We start from the raw sequence: 18,958 nt of genomic DNA, 5'->3' as shown, positions 1-18,958 counted from the left end.
CATGAGCAAACTGTCTGTGGGAGCAGACACTGAGGTTGCTCACGGCCCCCCAGCCTAGCCTCCCACTTGCCAAGGTGGCTCTAGCTACTGCTGCCATCCTGCCAGCCACAGAGACCAAGGCTGAGCCCTTGATACTGCACGGTTTATTGAGGAGACCAATTGGTCACTTGGTGACAAATTGACCACACTAGACATCTTACTTTTCTTACTCAATAATACTAAAAATACCTGGTAGTCTCTCAAAGTCAACTGCCATGGCATGAGTTCGATCCCTGGTTGGGGAACTGAGATCCCCACAAGCTGTGTGATGCAGCAAAAAAAAGCAGGTGTGGCTTGAAAAAGGTACAAATAAATGTAATTTTAATAGATATTGCCAATTGTTTTACAAAACGGCTCTAATCTTCCTATTTCCACCAACAATACATGAGAATCTCCTCCCCACATTCTTGCCAATACTAGACATTATCACTTCAAAAATTTTTTGAAAAATGGATTTAAAGTGATATCTCATAGTTACTTTAATTTATATTTCCCTGATAATAGTATTTTTATGTGTCTATTGGTTATTACATTTTTTTCTTCTATGAATTGTCTGTTCATATCTTTTGCCTAATTTTCTACTAGTTTCTTACTCTCTCCTGCCTTAGTTTGTAAGAGCTCATTATTATCGTTACTGAATATTTATCCTCTTCCATATTATAAATATTTTCTCTGAATCTGTTGTCTATTAGTTTAAATTATGATATCTCTTCCGTATTTATTCATACAAAAGTTAAAAATTTTTTAGAGTCATATTTGTCTTTTTTTTTTTCTTTTATATCTTCTGGCTTTCCAGTGCCTTCTACCTGTTGATTAAATATATATTTTTCCTAGGTTTTTTTCCCTCAAGGATTTTGTTTGTTTGATTGATTTTTCAGTATTTCATCCATCCATTTTATCCATCTGTATTTTTATATCTACCACAATAGCTAGTTGTGCTAGCACCATTTATTATATAATTCATCTTTCCTACAGCGATTCCACCCACCATTATCACATATTACTTTTCACATATATGCTGAAATCTCTTTCTGGATTCTTATTCCGTTCCATTGATATGTTTGTCTAATTTAGAGTTCTGTAATGATTTGATAACAGTGAATTTTCAGTGTGTTCTAATATCTGCTAAATTTTCCTTCACTGTTTATTTTGCTATACTCATTTATTTTTCTATATAACCTTTACAGGTATTTTATCTAATTCCAACCTACATCCATACCCTATTAGAGTAGTAATTGAAATTTTATTAAATTTATACAATGTTTTGAGAAAATTGACTTTTTTAATATTAATGTCCTCATCCAAGAACATGAATGCTTTTCCTTTTGTTCAGCACTTGCTTTATGTTCTGAAATAAGATGTTATTATTTTCTTCATTTAAGTGCTGTGCTTTTCTTGTCAAATTTATCTCTAAGTAATTTATGTGTTTTTCTCCTATTGTGAGTAGCATTTTTAACCTCATTTCCTTTTCTAAATACTTATTAAAAGAGGAAAGCCAGGGCTTCCCTGGTGGCCCAGTGATTAAGAATCTGCCTGCCAATGCAGGGGACACGGGTTCGAGCCCTGGTCTGGGAAGATCCCATATGCTGCAGAGCAACAAAGCCAGCGCGCCACAATTACTGAGCTTGTGCTCTAGAGCCCGCGAGCCACAACTACTGAGCCAACGCACCACAACTACTGAAGCCCGCGTGCCTAGAGCCTGTGCTCTGCAACAAGAGAAGCCACTGCAATGAAAGCCCACGCACCACAACGAAGAGTAGCCCCCGCTTACTGCAACTGGAGAAAGCCCACGCACAGCAATGAAGACCCAATACAACCAAAAATAAATAAATAAAATAAATAAATTAATTTTTTTAAAAAAGAGGAAAGCTATTAACTCCTATATATTGATCTTGTCTTCAGGCATCTTATCTTAGTTTTCTTTTTTTCTACCTATATCTCTTGAGTTTTATCTCCTTTTCTCCTAATATTTATACCATTTTTCCTGTCTCACTGAATGTACTACACTGTCCAAGACAATGTTTAATAATACTGACATAGCATCCCTGAGTACTTATTGATTTTAATGAAACGGTTTTGGTATTTTGCTATTTAGGATACTTTCTATTGGGCTTTGGTAAACAGTCTATTGTATGAAGGGTTTCCTTCTATTTTATGTAGAATTTTTATTAGGAATAGCTATTGGATTTTATCAAAAATCTTTTCAGCACCTATTGACATGATTATATAGTTTTTCTCCTTAAATTTGTTGATAAAATGGATTATACTGAAAAAATTCTTATTATTGAACCACCTCAAAAATACTTGATTACGTTAATGGATTAAATGTAATTGTTTGGAACCATGCAACTATATTTATAAACTTGGAAATGTATGTCTATACTCATGAATGAGACTGGTCTACAGTTTCCTGTTTTTTGTATTGTCTTTATCCAGTTTAGATTTAAAGTTCGCTGACTTTGTAAAATGAACTACTGGGGTTCCTATCTTTTCATTAATAGCTTAGAATAGTTTAAATCACAATGAAATTTTATGCTCTTTAAAGAATAGATAAAAATCAGCTAGGAACCCATCTGGTTCTGGTACAATTTACAATGTTAGAGTTCAACACTTTTCAAATTCCATCTACAGTAATTGTTCTGTTCATGTTTACCATCTTTCTTGGGTAGGTTTTGTTTATATAGGAAATCATCTATTTATCCCCAGTTTTCAAACGTATTGACATAAAGCTGTATATGGTATTCTCTTAGAATTCTTTTAATCACTCTATCTCTGGTATGTCTTCTATCTCATTCCTAATCTTGTATATTTTTATTCCCTTTATTTGTCCCTAATTAGATTCATAAAAGTTTATTAATATTATTATTTATTAAAAATGTGTTTTATGTTATTAAAAGAGAGTACTTGAAGTTATAAAGCATCATGCAGGGACTTCCCTGGTGGCTAAGACTCCTCGCTCCCAATGCAGGGGGCCTGGGTTCGATCCCTGGTCAGGGAACTATATCCCACATGCATGCTGCAACTAAGAGTTTGCATGCCACAACTAAAGAGCCCACCTGCCACAACTATGACCAGGTGCAACTAAACAAATAAATAAAAAATTTTTAAAAAAGCATCATACATCTCCCAATTGTCTTTGATGATGAAGAGGGACAGTATTTTTCCCCAGAAGAAATCTCAAAGAAACTTTAAAAAAAAGCCACAGGGGCTTCCCTGGTGGCGCGGTGGTTGGGAGTCCGCCTGCCAGTGCGGGGGACGTGGGTTCGTGCCCCGGTCCGGGAGGATCCCACGTGCCGCGGAGCAGCTGGGCCTGCGAGCCATGGCCGCTGAGCCTGTGCTCCGCAACGGGAGAGACCACAGCAGTGAGAGGCCCGCGTACCGCAAAAAAAAAAAAAAAAAAAGCCACAAAAGGAATTACCTGGGAGTCCAGTGGTTAGGGCTCCACACTTCCACTGCAGGGGGCATGGGTTTGATCCCTGGTCGGGGAACTAAGGTCCCTCATGCCATGTGGCATGGCCAAAAATAAATAAACAAAATTAAAAAAAAATTTTAAAGCCATGGGACTTCCCTAGTGGTCCAGTGGGTAAGACTCCATGCTCCCAATGCAGGGGGCCCAGGTTCAATCCCTGGTCAGGGAACTAGATCCCATATGCGTGCCGCAACTAAGAGTCCGCATGCCACATTTAAAGATCACATGGTGCAGCAAGGATCCCACGTGTTGCATCTAAGACCAGGCACAGCCTAAATAAATAAATATTAAAAAAAAATAAAAATAAAAATTTAAAAGCCACAAAATAGGCAAAGTAGGCAATTATACAGCAGACAGAAAATAATGGAAAGAAACAGAAATACATATGAATTAAGTATAATTATCTTCGTTGTCATTTGTGAACTCAGAGTAAAACTTTTAAAATAAATGCTCATGCCTTTAACAAACAGATGTGTTCACTTAAGCATATGCACCTTGCTAAGAGTACTCTTTACCTTGGGGGGAAAGTGCAGTCAAACTTATACTGAGAAAGAAAACGTTTCCACAGTTACCAAGGTGTCTTGTCTCAGAGTACTGTGGGGAATAGCATTTGGTTCTTCTTATTTTGTTGTCAAAGAGTTTAATTTTTAAATGAAAATCCTTATCAGTAGATAAGTAGGTTGAATTTGGTAACAACTTTGTTCTAAACCAAATAACAAATCTATAAACTTTCTAATAAGTTTACCATATGACCCAGCAATTCTACTTCTAGGTTTATACCCAAGATAATTGAAAACATATGTTGGGACTTCCCTGGTTGTCCAGTGGTCAAGACTCCACGCTTCCACTGCAGGGGGCCCAGGTTTGATCCCTGATGGGGGAACTAAGATCCCACATGCAGCACAGTGTGGCCAAAAAAAAAAAAAAATCAAAAAATATGTTCATGTGAAAACTTGTGCATGGATGTCCATAGCAGTATTATTTTTTTATAATAGCCAAAAAACAATCCAAATATTCATCAACTGATGAATGGATAAAGAAAATGTTATATACTCTTACAATGGAATATTTTTCAGCCATTTAAAGGAATGTAGTACTGATCCATGTTTCAACATGGATGAACCAAGAAAGCATTATGCTAAGTGAGAGAAGGCAGTCTTAAAAGGCTGCATGTTGTATGATTCCATTTATATAACATGTCCAGAATAGGTAAATATGTAGAGACAGAAGGATTAGTGGTTGCCAGTAGTTGAGGGGAAGAAGAATGGGGAATGTCTACTAATGGGTAGACAAGGTATCTTTTTGGAGTGAAAAAAATGTTCTGGAGATAGATAATGGTGATGATTGCATAACGTTGTGAATACGCTGAAAACCACTGAATTGTACACTTTAAAATGGTAAATGTTATATTATAAAATTTTACCTAAAAACATTGTGAAATAAAAAAATGACTAAGGAAAATGTTAAGAATTGGTATATATGCAAGTCTGGAGCCCAGGGAAGAGGTCATACTAGAGATATAAATTTAGAAGTGATTGCTATATTGATGGGATATAAAGTGTCAAGTCAGTGTCTCTATTTGCAGATAATATGACTGAATGTGAGGAAAATGCTATGGATTCCACAAAGCAACCACCACAACTATTAAGTGAATTTAGCAAAGTCCCAGGATATAAGGTTATACATAAAAATCAGTTGTAGGGCTTCCCTGGTGGCGCAGTGGTTGAGAGTCCGCCTGCCAATGCAGGGAACACAGGTTCGTGCCCCGGTCCGGGACGATCCCACATGCCGTGGAGTGGCTGGGCCCGTGAGCCATGGTCGCTGAGCCTGCGCGTCCGGAGCCTGTGCTCCACAACAGGAGATGCCACAACAGTGAGAGGCCCGCGTACCGCTTAAAAAAAAAAAAAATCAGCTGTATATTTATATACCATAGCAAAAAGTTAGAAAATGAAAAAACACTCCATTTATAATAATTTTAGAAAACATAAATACTTAGAAATAAATTTAACAAAAGACATGTAAGTACACTAAAAATTATTAAACATTGCTGAGAGAAATTAAGTAAAATCTAAATAAATGATGAAATATACCTTCTTCATGGTATACAATAATAAGGAATATATATATTGGTCTCTATCCCTGGTCCCTGACACAGGGTTCCTGCAACCCTTGTTGATAGGGATGCTAGGAGAATCTTTTGTTCTTACATTTAATCTTTGACCCCAGTTCCTGGCACGGAGATTCTAAAACTCTTGTAATTTCCAAGCGATAAGAGCACTGGGAGCATCTTTTGTTGTAATACTTGGTCTCTGACCCCAGTTCCTGACACAGGGCTTCTGAATCCATTGGAATTTCCTGGGTGATAGGAGTGTCTTGTTCTAATGAAGTGACTCTGGATGGGCTCCTGGATGATTCCTGGATCAGGGCTGGTCACCAGAAAGACCAAGCCATGATTAGAAGCTTAGAATTTTCAGCCCCACTCCCTCATTCTCTAAGAGAGGGGAGAGGGGCTGGAAATGGAGTTAATAATTGACCATGCCTACGTGATGAAGCCTCCATTAAAATCCCAACAGTATGGGGTTGGTAAAGCTTCTACATTGGTGAATACATCCACGTACTGGGAAGGTGACAGATCCCAATTCCACAGGGACAGAAGCTCCTGTGTTTGGGACCCTCTCAAACCTTGCCCTGTGTATCTCTTCATCTGGATGTCCATCTGTATCCTTTACATTATCCCTTATTATACATTAAACAGGTAAATGTAAGCAAGTATTTACCTGAGTTCTGTGAGCTGTTCTAGCAAATAATCGAATCCAAGGGAGAGGAGATCATGGGAACCTCTGAACTGTAGCCAAGTTAGCCGGAAGCTGTTGGTAACCTGGGGACCTACTAGCAGTTGGCAGCTGAGTGGGGGCAGTCTCATGGTAATGAGCACTTAACTTGTGGGATCTGTTGCTAACTCCAGGTGAATAGTATAAGAATTGAGTTAAATTGTAGGACACCCAACTGGTTTCACAGAAAATTGCTTGGTGTGAGAAAAAACCCCACGTATCTGGTGTGAGAAGTGTTGTGAGCATGGTAGTAGTGTGAATGTAAAGGAGGGACACACCTGAGGAGGATTGGGCTTTTCCTAATCACATGGATTGGCTGATTCAATATTGTTAAAACATCTATAGATTCAATGCAGTCTCAATCATAACTCCACTAGACTTTTTTTTTTTTAACTGAAAGGCTCATTCTAAAATTTGTATGGGGACTTCCTTGGCAGTCCAGTGGTTAAGACTCCACACTACCAATGCAGGGAGCATGGGTTCAATCCCTGGTCAGGGAACTAAGATCTCACATGCCTCATGGTGCCGTCAAAACAAACAAATAAACAAACAAAAAAAGAAGTAAAATTTGTATGGAAGCAGAAATGGCCTAGAATATCTAAAGCAATCTTGCAAAATAAGAACAAAGTTGGAGGACTAACATTACTTGAATTCAGTATTTACAATAAATGTAAAATAATCAAGGCAGCATAGTATTGTTATAGGGATCAACTAATAGATCAATAGAATTGAAGAAAAATCCCAGAAACAGACACACATATAATCATTTGATTTTCAACAAAGATGTCAAAGCAATCCAATGAGGAAAGGAAAATCTTTTCAACAAATTATGCTAGAACAACTGGATATCAATATAGAAAATCCTTAACAGCTATCTCACATCATATATAAAAATTAATGCTGAATTAGTCATAAACCTAAGCATAAAAGCTAAAACTATAAAGCATCTAAAAGAAAAGATAGGAGAATATCTTTGTGACTTGTGGTTAAACAAAGATTTTAGAACACAGACTTATCTAGCCATAAAAGAATAGATTGGAAAAGGGGAGGACTTCCCTGGTGGCCCAGTGGTTGAGAGTCCGCCTGCCGATGCAGGGGACATGGGTTCGGGCCCTGGTCCGGGAAGATCCCACATGCCGCGGAGCGGCTAGGCCCGTGAGCCATGGCCGCTGAGCCTGCGCGTCTGGAGCCTGTGCTCCATAACGGGAGACGCCACAACAGTGAGAGGCCCATGTACCGCAAAAAAAAAGAAAAAGGGGGAGATATTAATCAAAAAGTACAAAATTTTAGTTATAAGATGAATAAGTTCTGGATACCTAATGTAAACTATAGTTAACAATATTGTATAAGTAGCAATCCTGGAGATAAAAGTACACTAACTGAAATGAAAATTTAACTTGAAGAGCTCAACAGTAGATTTGAACATGCAGAAAAAAGAATCAGTGAACTTTAAAGTTAGTAAATTGAGATTATCCAGTGTGAGGAACAGAAAGGAAAAAAACGAATGAAGAAAAATGAAGACAGCCCTAGAGACTGTAGGACATCATTAAGTGTACCAACATATGCCTAATGGGACTCTCAGACGAAGAGTCAGAGAAAGGGCAGAAAGAGGATTTGAAAAAAACAGAATAAATTTGATGTCAGACATTATTATACACATCCAGGAAGTTCAACAAACTCCAAGTAGGATAAACAAGAAGAGAGTCAGACCTCGACACATCATAATCAAGCTATCAAAAGTTAGACAAAGAGAATCTTTATTTATTTATTTATTGCTGCATTGGATCTTCGTTGCTGTGTGCGGGCTTTCGCTAGTTGTGGTGAGTGGGAGCTACTCTTTGTTGTGGTGTGTGGGCTTCTCATCGCGGTGGCTTCTCTTGTTGCAGAGCACAGACTCTAGGTGTGTGGGCTTCAGTAGTTGTGGCACACGAGCTTAGTTGTTCTGTGGCACGTGAGATCTTCTTGGACCAGGGCTTGAACCTGTGTCTCCTGCACTGGCAGGTGGATTCTTAACCACTGTGCCACCAGGAAGTCCCTAGAGAATCTTGAAAGCAACAAGAGCAATGTGACTCATCACATACAAGGGATCTTCAATAAGATTATTTGATTTCTCATAGAAACTATGGAGGCCAGAAGGCATTGGGATCACATATTCAAAAGGCTGAAAGAAAAATACTGTCAATTAAGAATTCTATACCCAAACAGGGACTTCCCTGGTTGCGCAGTGGTTAAGAATCTGTCTGCCAATGCAGGGGACACAGGTTTGATCCCTGGTCTGGAAGATCTCTCATGCTGCGGAGCAACTAAGCCTGTGTACCACAACTACTGAGCCACAACTACTGAGCCTGTGCTCTGGAGCCCGTGCACCACAACTACTGAAGCCCATGCACCTAGAGCCCATGCTCTGCAACGAGAAGCCACCACAATGAGAAGCCTGCATACCACAACTAAGAGTAGCCCCCGCTCGTCGCACCTAGAGGAAGCCTGCACGCAGCAACGAAGACCCAACGCAGTCAAAAATAAATAAATAAATTTTTTAAAAAAGAATTCTATACCCAAACAAACAGCAACAACCAAAAAACCTATCTTTCAAAGATAAAGGGGAAATAAGACGTTCTTAGATAAGCAAAAATGGAGAGAATTTATTGCTAGCAGACCTGCCCTTATAAGAAACACTAAAGAGAGTCCTTCAAGCTGAAATAAAAAGATACTAGAGAGTAACTTGAATTCATGTGAAGAAGTAAACTGCAGTGGTAAAAGTAACTGCATAGGTAAATATTAAAAGCAATATGAATGTATATTTTGTTTGTAATTCTTTATTTTCCCTGATTTAAAAACAGATACATAAAGCAACAATTATAAATCTGTGTTGATGTACATAAAATGTATATTGCATGACAGTAATAGCACAAAGGAGCAGGAAGGGAACGGAGCTTATAGGAGCAAAGTTTTTCATATACGATTGAAATTAAGATGGTACTAATGTGAACTAGATTGTTATACATTAAGATGCTAGTTACAGTACTACGTAAGATCTCTCTTGTCTTTTACCACTTTTCCCTTCCTCCTTCTTACCCCAACCTTGGAGGGGCCACAAACCACATCTAATTGAGTAGGGAGCAAAATAGGACAAAGTGGAAAAACAGGAGTCACCCAGGGTCACCTTTTTCCACAGCAACCTTCCATCTGTGGGAGAAGAGAAACTTTAACTTAAATGGAGTTCATTTCATTGCACTTCTTTGTTCTATCACTACATGTGCATTGTTAAATATTATGGCATTTCTTTACACATTTTAAAACTTTATGTATGGGAATTCCCTGGTGGTCCAGTGGTTAGGAATCCACGCTTTCACTGCCGAGAATGCAGGTTCAGTCCCTGGTCAGGGAACTAAGATCCTGCAAGCTGTGTGTCATGGCCCCCCCCAAAAAAACTTTATGTAACTGCTGCATTGAACAAGCAGGAATACATGGAATAGAATTGGATGTCAATAAAGTTGTCTTTTGCTTGCAAGTCTATAGAGTCCTGTACCCTCAGCATCTAACAGTGCCTGGCATGTTGCAAGGTGGATAAGAATGAGGCCTCTGGCAGCAAAACTGGTATAAATCACAGCTCTATCACATACTCACCTGTGACTAGCTTGGTTTCCTCATTTGTAATAGAAGGAGTAATTATACTCTCTAGCACATAGGGGTGTTGCGAATGTTATAATCCATACGAAGTTCTTAGCATGGTGCCTGGAACATAATGGACACGAAATAAATGTTAGTTATCAAGTTTGTTAAATAAAGAATTGAATCTATAACCCCCACCCCCCCGGGCATGTTCATGCCTCAAGTATTTTGGGGCTTAAATAAGTTTAGCATCAAAATGCCTTTCTTCATCTCTCTGACCTAGCAAAGCACAGAAAGAGACTGGGTTAATTAACTGGAAGGCAGACAGTGATTTGCAGTACTTCGGCAGCGTTTAAAGCCACAGCATTTGAAGCCTATGATTGTCCTTCTGCCAATCAGTATGTTTCTTTCCATTTGACAACCTGTGTCTAGTTTTCTTTTTCATGGTATCTTGCTCTTGTTCTAGTATTTGCTTTGAATCTCTTTCCCTTTCTTTCTTTTCTTTGAAAATCATGAAATACTACCAACACAGAGAAAAATAGAATAATAAAATTACAAGGGCACCCATAACCAAGCTTTATCAAGTATTACCATTTTACTTTTTGCTTCAAATTTACATTAAAAAATAAATATAAACATAGTTGAACCCCCTAGGCTGTTACTTTCCTCCCTTCTCCAGAGGTAACCACTATCCTGAATTCATGTTTATTACAATCATGCATTTTTGTACTTGTATTTCATATATATAAATATTCATAAACAAAATAATCATTTTACAGTTTAAAAAAATTATATAAATGATGATATACTATACTTATTACCTGTAACTTACTTTTTTTAGGTCAACAGTATCTTTTTGAGATTTATACATGTTGATTTATGAAGCTCTAGTACATGCATTTTAATTGTCATATGAGTATAACAACATATATCTGTTTATCCTTTTGTTGATAGACATCTCCCCTCTCCCTTTTTTCTTCTGTTACAAACAGCACTGCAAGGAATATGCTTTTCTATGTCTCCTGTGCACAAGTGCAAGGGATTCTTGTACTCCACAGACCATACACTAAATATCAAGGGTCTAGGGTTTATATATAGAATTGGAATTGTTATGCCCATCTTCAACTGTACTAGCTTCTTCCAAGTTGCTCTCCAAAGTGATTGCACCAATGTACCCTTTACCAGCAATGTATGAATGTCCGCGTTTCTCCATTTCCTTGCCAACACTTCATATCAGATGTTACACATTCTGTCTATCTGATGAACATAAAAGGGTATCTCACCATTTTCATTTACATTTCCCTGATTATTCGTGTTAAACATACAGATTTACTAGGTTTAAACATGTATATTTATCGTGGTTGTTGTGTTTTTCATAAAACAAGTTCACGGGTAAGGTATCCTGGGCTGGTACATCTGTTTAATAGCCATTTAGGACTCAGGCTTAGCTTGCCCTTTCTTTCTTTTTTTCCTTGTGTTTTCTTCTATCCCTTTCTTCCCCAGCATTGCTAGTATGTTGGCTTTTGTCCTGATCTTGTTGCACGTGGTTGGGAGCTAGATGGCTATTCCACCTCCAGCTTTAAGTCTGGACTCTAGAGTGGAAGAAAGAGGAACAGGAAGCGTGTATCAAGAAAGCAAAAACCTTTCTAAAGTCCCCAGTGGATTTCTACTTATATTCCAGTCAAATCTTAGTTACATGGTGTAGGGGTTCAGAGTATGTCACCCCAAATTAGGCACTGTGGCATATTATTTTGAATTAAAGGTACTTGAGAAACAGCCAGTGCAAAAATGTCACTCTGACCCTCCTTTGACCCCCTGAAAGCAGGAGAAAAATCTCCCATGTGAAAAAGTACACTCCTTGTAGCAGGAGGGTAGAAAGGCATCCTTATCACTAGAGATAGGGAATTTAGGGCCAAGAAGGCTGTGTAAACAAACATTGTTACTTCTTAACCATTTTACCACTAGCTCAAACGCCTTTGTCTTGTCAATTCTTTACAGATTTACTGTTTCTTTATTTACAAGGTATAAAGGCATCCTCCTCTGGTCACTTCTTTGAGCCTCATATCTTTATGGGACTCCCATGCATACACATGTAATTAAATTCGTTTTTCTCCCGTTAATGTCTCTTTATTACAGGGGAGCCTCTGTCAAGCGTCTAGAAGGGTAGAGGAAAAATGATTTCTTCTCCCCTCCAATGGCCACCGTAACATCAAGGAAGAACAGAGCCTCTATAGTACACCAGGCAAGAGATAAGGAGTTAGAGGTTGAGACAGGGTCAAACCTCCTCTGATTGCTACCTCTCATCGCTCTGTACACGCCCTTCTTCCCTTTCGGTGGAGAGGCGCATTTGCCTCCCCTTAAGGGAGACAACCACAAAGTCTCATCCACAGACTGTGTCCAGCTTGACACCCCAGATCTCTGAAGGAGTACCATCCTCTCCATCACGTATGAACATGGCTCTGGTAATTCTGCAACCCGTAAGTTTAACGACAAATTGCTTGTGTCCAGGATACCTAATATACAGTGGTGAGAAGACCAGGATGACGGCAATAAAACTCCCACTCAGAGAAAGGGGAAAATGGGAAATTACTGCAGTTACCAACCTTTAGAAATGATCAAATCCTGCTAGACAATTACTGAATCCTACTGGACAGGAACAGTGAGGACTCCTTGCCCTGATAGAGAAGTAATTTCCTTAATGTGCCAATCTGGCAGCCCCTAGTCTTCTCCCTGGGGTAAACATGTGTCTCCCTCCATCTTTGGAGATAATGCCCTTCTCTTCCTCCTGGTACTACTTGGGGACCCAGAGATTGCTTTAGAGTTCAACAGCCATAGGCTGTTACCATGCTTTGTGTATTGTTTTGTTTTTCTTTCTTTTTTTTTTTAACACCTTTATTGGAGTATAATTGCTTTACAAGGGTGTGTTAGTTTCTGCTTTATAACAAAGTGAATCAGTTATACATATACATATGTTCCCATATCTCTTCGCTCTTTCGTCTCCCTCCCTCCCACCCTCCTCATCCCACCCCTCCAGGCGGTCACAAAGCACCGAGCTGATCTCCCTGTGCTATGCGGCTGCGTCCCACTAGCTATCTACCTTACGTTTGGTAGTGTATATATGTCCTTGCCTCTCTCTCGCTTTGTCACACCTTACCCTTCCCCCTCCCCATATCCTTAAGTACGTTCTCCCGTAGGTCTGTGTCTTTAGTCCTGTCTTACCCCGAGGTTCTTCATGACATTTTTTTTCCCTTAAATTCCATATATATGTGTTAACATACGGTATTTGTCTTTCTCTTTCTGACTTACTTCACTCTGTATGACAGACTCTAGGTCTATCCACCTCATTACAAATAGCTCAATTTCGTTTCTTTTTACGGCTGAGTAATATTCCATTGTATATATGTGCCACATCTTCTTTATCCATTCATCCAATGATGGACACTTAGGTTGTTTCCATCTCCGGGCTATTGTAAATAGAGCTGCAATGAACATTTTGGTACATGACTCTTTTTGAATTATGGTTTTCTCAGGGTATATGCCCAGTAGTGGGATTGCTGGGTCATATGGTAGTTCTATTTGTAGTTTTTTAAGGAACATCCATACTGTTCTCCATAGTGGCTGTACCAATTCACATTCCCACCAGCCGTGCAAGAGTGTTCCCTTTTCTCCACATCCTCTCCAGCATTTATTGTTTCTAGATTTCTTGAAGATGGCCATTCTGACTGGTCTGAGATGATATCTCATTGTAGTTTTGATTTGCATTTCTCTAATGATTAATGATGTTGAGCATTCTTTCATGTGTTTGTTGGCAGTCTGTATATCTTCTTTGGAGAAATGTATATTTAGGTTTTCTGCCCATTTTTTGGATTGGGTTGTTTGGTTTTTGGTATTGAGCTGCTTATGAATTTTGGAGATTAATCCTTTGTCAGTTGCTTCATTTGCAAATATTTTCTCCCATTCTGAGGGTTGTCTTTTGGTCTTGTTTATGGTTTCCTTTGCTGTGCAAAAGCTTTGAAGTTTCATTAGGTCCCATTTGTTTATTTTTGTTTTTATTTCCATTACTCTACGAGGTGGATCAAAAAAGATCTTGCTGTGATTTATGTCAAAGAGTGTTCTGCCTATGTTTTCCTCTAGGAGTTTGATAGTTTCCGGCCTTACATTTAGGTCTTTAATCCATTTTGAGCTTATTTTTGTGTATGGTGTTAGGGAGTGTTCTAATCTCATACTTTTACATGTAGCTGTCCAGTTTTCCCAGCACCACTTATTGAAGAGGCTGTCCTTTCTCCACTGTACATTCCTGCCTCCTTTATCAAAGATAAGGTGACCATATGTGCGTGGGTTTATCTCTGGGCTATCTATCCTGTTCCATTGATCTATATTTCTGTTTTACTGCCACTACCATACTGTCTTGATTACTGTAGCTTTGTAGTATAGTCTGAAGTCAGGGAGCCTGATTCCTCCAGCTCCGTTTTTCATTGTCAAGATTGCTTTGGCTATTCAGGGTCTTTTGTGTTTCCATACAAATTGTGAAATCTTTTGTTCTAGTTCTGTGAAAAATGCCAGTGGTAGTTTGATAGGGATTGCATTGAATCTGTAGATTGCTTTGGGTAGTAGAGTCACTTTCACAATGTTGATTCTTCCAATCCAAGAACATGGTATATCTCTCCATCTATTTGTATCATCTTTAATTTCTTTCATCAGTTCTTATAATTTTCTGCATACAGGTCTTTTGTCTCCTTAGGTAGGTTTATTCCTAGATATTTTATTCTTTTTGTTGCAGTGGTAAATGGGAGTGTTTTTCTGATTTCACTTTCAGATTTTTCATCCTTAGTGTATAGGAATGCCAGAGATTTCTGTGCATTAATTTTGTATCCTGCTACTTTACCAAATTCATTGATTAGCTCTAGTAGTTTTCTGGTAGCATCTGCAAACAGTGAGAGCTTTACTTCTTCTTTTCCAATTTGGATTCCTTTTCTTCTCTGATTGCTGTGGCTAAAACTTCCAAAACTATGTCGAATAAGAGTGGTGAGAGTGGGTAACCTTGTCTTGTTCCTGATCTTAGTGGAAATGTTTTCAGTTTTTCACCATTGAGGACGATGTTGGCTGTGGGTTTGTCATATATGGCCTTTATTATGTTGAGGAAAGTTCCCTCTATGCCTACTTTCTGCAGGGTTTCTATCATAAATGGGTGTTTAATTTTGTTGAAAGCTTTCTCTGCATCTATTGAGATGATCATATGGTTTTTCTCCTTCAATTTGTTAATATGGTGTATCACATTGATTGATTTGCGTATATTGAAGAATCCTTGCATTCCTGGAATAAACCCCACTTGATCATGGTGTATGAGCCGTTTAATGTGCCGTTGGATTCTGTTTGCTAGTATTTTGTTGAGGATTTTTGCATCTATGTTCATCAGTGATATTGGCCTGTAGTTTTCTTTCTTTGTGACATCCTTGTCTGGTTTTGGTATCAGAGTGATGGTGGCCTCGTAGAATGAGTTTGGGAGTGTTCCTCCCTCTGCTATATTTTGGAAGAATTTGAGAAGGATAGGTGTTAGCTCTTCTCTAAATGTTTGATAGAATTCGCCTGTGAAGCCATTTGGTCCTGGGCTTTTGTTTGTTGGAAGATTTTAAATCACAGTTTCAATTTCAGTGCTTGTGATTGGCCTGTTCATATTTTCTATTTCTTCCTGATTCAGTCTTGGCAGGTTGTGCATTTCTAAGAATTTGTCCATTTCGTCCAGGTTGTCCATTTTATTGGCATAGAGTTGCTTGTAGTAATCTCTCATGATCTTTTGTATTTCTGCGGTGTCAGTTGTTACTTCTCCTTTTTTATTTCTAATTGTATTGATTTCAGTCTTCTCCCTTTTTTTCTTGATGAGTCTGGCTAAGGGATTATCAATGTTGCTTATCTTCTCAAGGAACAAGCTTTTAGTTTTATTGATCTTTGCTATCATTTCCTTCATTTCTTTTTCATTTATTTCTGATCTGATTTTTATGATTTCTTTCTTCTGCTGACTTTGGGGTTTTTTTGTTCTTCTTTCTCTAATTGTTTTAGGTGCAAGGTTAGGTTGTTTATTCGAGATGTTTCCTGTTTCTTAAGGTAGGACTGTATTGCTATAAACTTCCCTTTTAGAACTGCTTTTGCTGCATCCCATAGTTTTTGGGTCGTCGTGTCTCCATTGTCATTTGTTTCTAGGTATTTCTTGATTTCCTCTTTGATTTCTTCAGTGATCACTTCGTTATTAAGTAGTGTATTGTTTAGCCTCCATGTGTTTGTATGTTTTACATATGTTTTCCTGTAATTGATACGTAGTCTCATAGTGTTGTGGTCAGAAAAGATACTTGATACAATTTCAATTTTCTTAAATTTACCAAGGCTTGATTTGTGACCCAAGATATGATGTATCCTGGAGAATGTTCCATGAGCACTTGAGAAAAATGTGTATTCTGTTTTTTTTGGATGGAATGTACTATAAATATCAATTAAGTCCATCTTGTTTAATGTATCATTTAAAGCTTGTGTTTCCTTATTTATTTTCATTTTGGATGATCTGTCCATTGGTGAAAGTGGGGTGTTAAAATCCCCTACTATGAATGTGTTACTGTTGATTTCCCCTTTTACGGCTGTTAGTATTTGCCTTATGTATTGAGGTGCTCCTATGTTGGGTGCATAAATATTTACAATTGTTATATCTTCTTCTTGTATCGATCCCTTGATCATTATGTAGTGTCCTTCTTTGCCTCTTGTAATAGTCTTTATTTTAAAGTGTATTTTGTCTGATATGAGAATTGCTACTCCAGCTTTCTTTTGGTTTCCATTGCATGGAATATCTTTTTCCATCCCCTCACTTTCAGTCTGTATGTGTCCCTAGGTCTGAAGTGGGTCTCTTGTAGACAGCAAATATATGGGTGTTGTTTTTGTATCCATTCAGCCAATCTGTGTCTTTTGGTGGGAGCATTTAGTCCATTTACATTTAAGGTAATTATCGATATGTATGTTCCTGTTCCCATTTTCTTAATTGTTTTGGGTTCGTTATTGTAGGTCTTTTCCTTCTCTTGTGTTTCTTGCCTAGAGAAGTTCCTTTAGCATTTGTTGTAAAGCTGGTTTGGTGGTGCTGAACTCTCTCAGCTTTTGCTTGTCAGTAAAGGTTTTAATTTCTCCATCAAATCTGAATGAGATCCTTGCTGGGTAGAGGAATCTTTGTTGTAAGTTTTTCTCCTTCATCACTTTAAATATGTCCTGCCAGTCCCTTCTGGCTTGCAGAGTTTCTGCTCAAAGATCAGCTGTTAACCTTATGGGGATTCCCTTGTGTGTTATTTGTTGTTTTTCCCTTGCTGCTTTTAATATGTTTTCTTTGTAGTTAATTTTTTTTGACAGTTTGATTAATATGTGTCTTGGTGTGTTTCTCCTTGGATTTATCCTGTATGGGCCTCTCTGTGCTTCCTGGACTTGATTAACTATTTCCTTTCCCAGATTAGCGAAGTTTTCAACTATAATCTCTTCAAATATTTTCTCAGTTCCTTTCTTTTTCTCTTCTTCTTCTGGAACCCCTATAATTTGAATGTTGGTGTGTTTAATGTTGTCCCAGAGGTCTCTGAGACTGTCCTCAGTTCTTTTCATTCTTTTTTCTTTATTCTGCTCTGCAGTAGTTATTTCCACTGTTTTATCTTCCAGGTCACTTATCCGTTCTTCTGCCTCAGTTATTCTGCTATTGATCCCATCTAGAGTATTTTTAATTTCATTTAATGTGTTGTTCATCGTTGTCTGTTTCATCTTTAGTTCTTCTAGGTCTTTGTTAAATGTTTCTTGCATTTTGTCTATTCTATTTTCAAGATTTTGGATCATCTTTACTATCATTATTCTGAATTCTTTTTCAGGTAGACTGCCTATTTCCTCTTCATTTGTTAGGTCTGGTGGGTTTTTATCTTGCTCCTTCATCTGCTGTGTGTTTTTCTGTCTTCTCATTTTGCTTATCTTACTGTGTTTGGGGTCTCCTTTTTGCAGGCTGCAAGTTCGTAGTTCCCGTTGTTTTTGGTGTCTGTCCCCAGTGGCTAAGGTTGGTTCAGTGTGTTGTGTAGGCTTCCTGGTGGAGGGGACTAGTGCCTGTATTCTGGTGGATGAGGCTGGATCTTCTCTTTCTTGTGGGCAGGTCCACGTCTGGTGGCGTGTTTTGGGGTGTCTGTGGACTTATTATGATTTTAGGCAGCCTCTCTGCTAATGGGTGGGGTTGTGTTCCTGTCTTGCTAGTTGTTTGGTATAGGATGTCCAGCACTGTTGCTTGCTGGTCATTGAGTGAAGCTGGGTGCTGGTTTTGAGATGGAGATCTCTGGGAGATTTTTGCCATTTGATATTATGTGGAGCTTGGAGGTCTCTTGTGGACTAGTGTCCTGAAGTTGGCTCTCCCACCTCAGAGGCACAGCACTGACTCCTGGCTGCAGCAACAAGAGCCTTTCATCCACATGGCTCAGAATAAAAGGGAGAAAAAGTAAAAAGAAAGAATTAGTAGAAGTAGAAAGAAAGAAAGAAAGAAAGAAAGAAAGGAGGGAGGGAGGGAGGAAGGAAGGAAGGAGGGAAGAAAGGAAAAAAGAGAGAAAGAAGATAAAGTAAAATAAAATAAAGTAAGGTAAAATATAATAAAGTTATTAAGATAGAAAAATAATTATTAAGAGAAAAAAATTTAAAAACAACAACAACAAAAAACGGACGGACAGAACCCTAGGACAAATGGTGGAAGCAAAGCTATACAGACAAAATCTCATATAGAAGCATACTCATACACACAAAAAGAGGAAAAGGGGAAAAAATCATAAATCTTGTTCTCAAAGTCCATCTCCTTAATTTGGTATGATTCGCTGTCTATTCATGTATTCCACAGATGCAGGGTACATCAAGTTGATTGTGGAGCTTTAATCCGCTGCTTCTGAGGCTGCTGGGAGAGATTTCCCTTTCTCTTCTTTGTTCTCACAGCTCCCGGGACTCAGCTTTGGATTTGGCCCCGCTTCTG

Source organism: Orcinus orca, chromosome 9, assembly GCF_937001465.1.
Source record: "Orcinus orca chromosome 9, mOrcOrc1.1, whole genome shotgun sequence".
Taxonomy (NCBI): Eukaryota; Metazoa; Chordata; class Mammalia; order Artiodactyla; family Delphinidae; genus Orcinus; species Orcinus orca.
The sequence above is the reverse complement of the archived record's forward strand: the minus strand, read 5'-3'. Positions refer to the sequence as shown.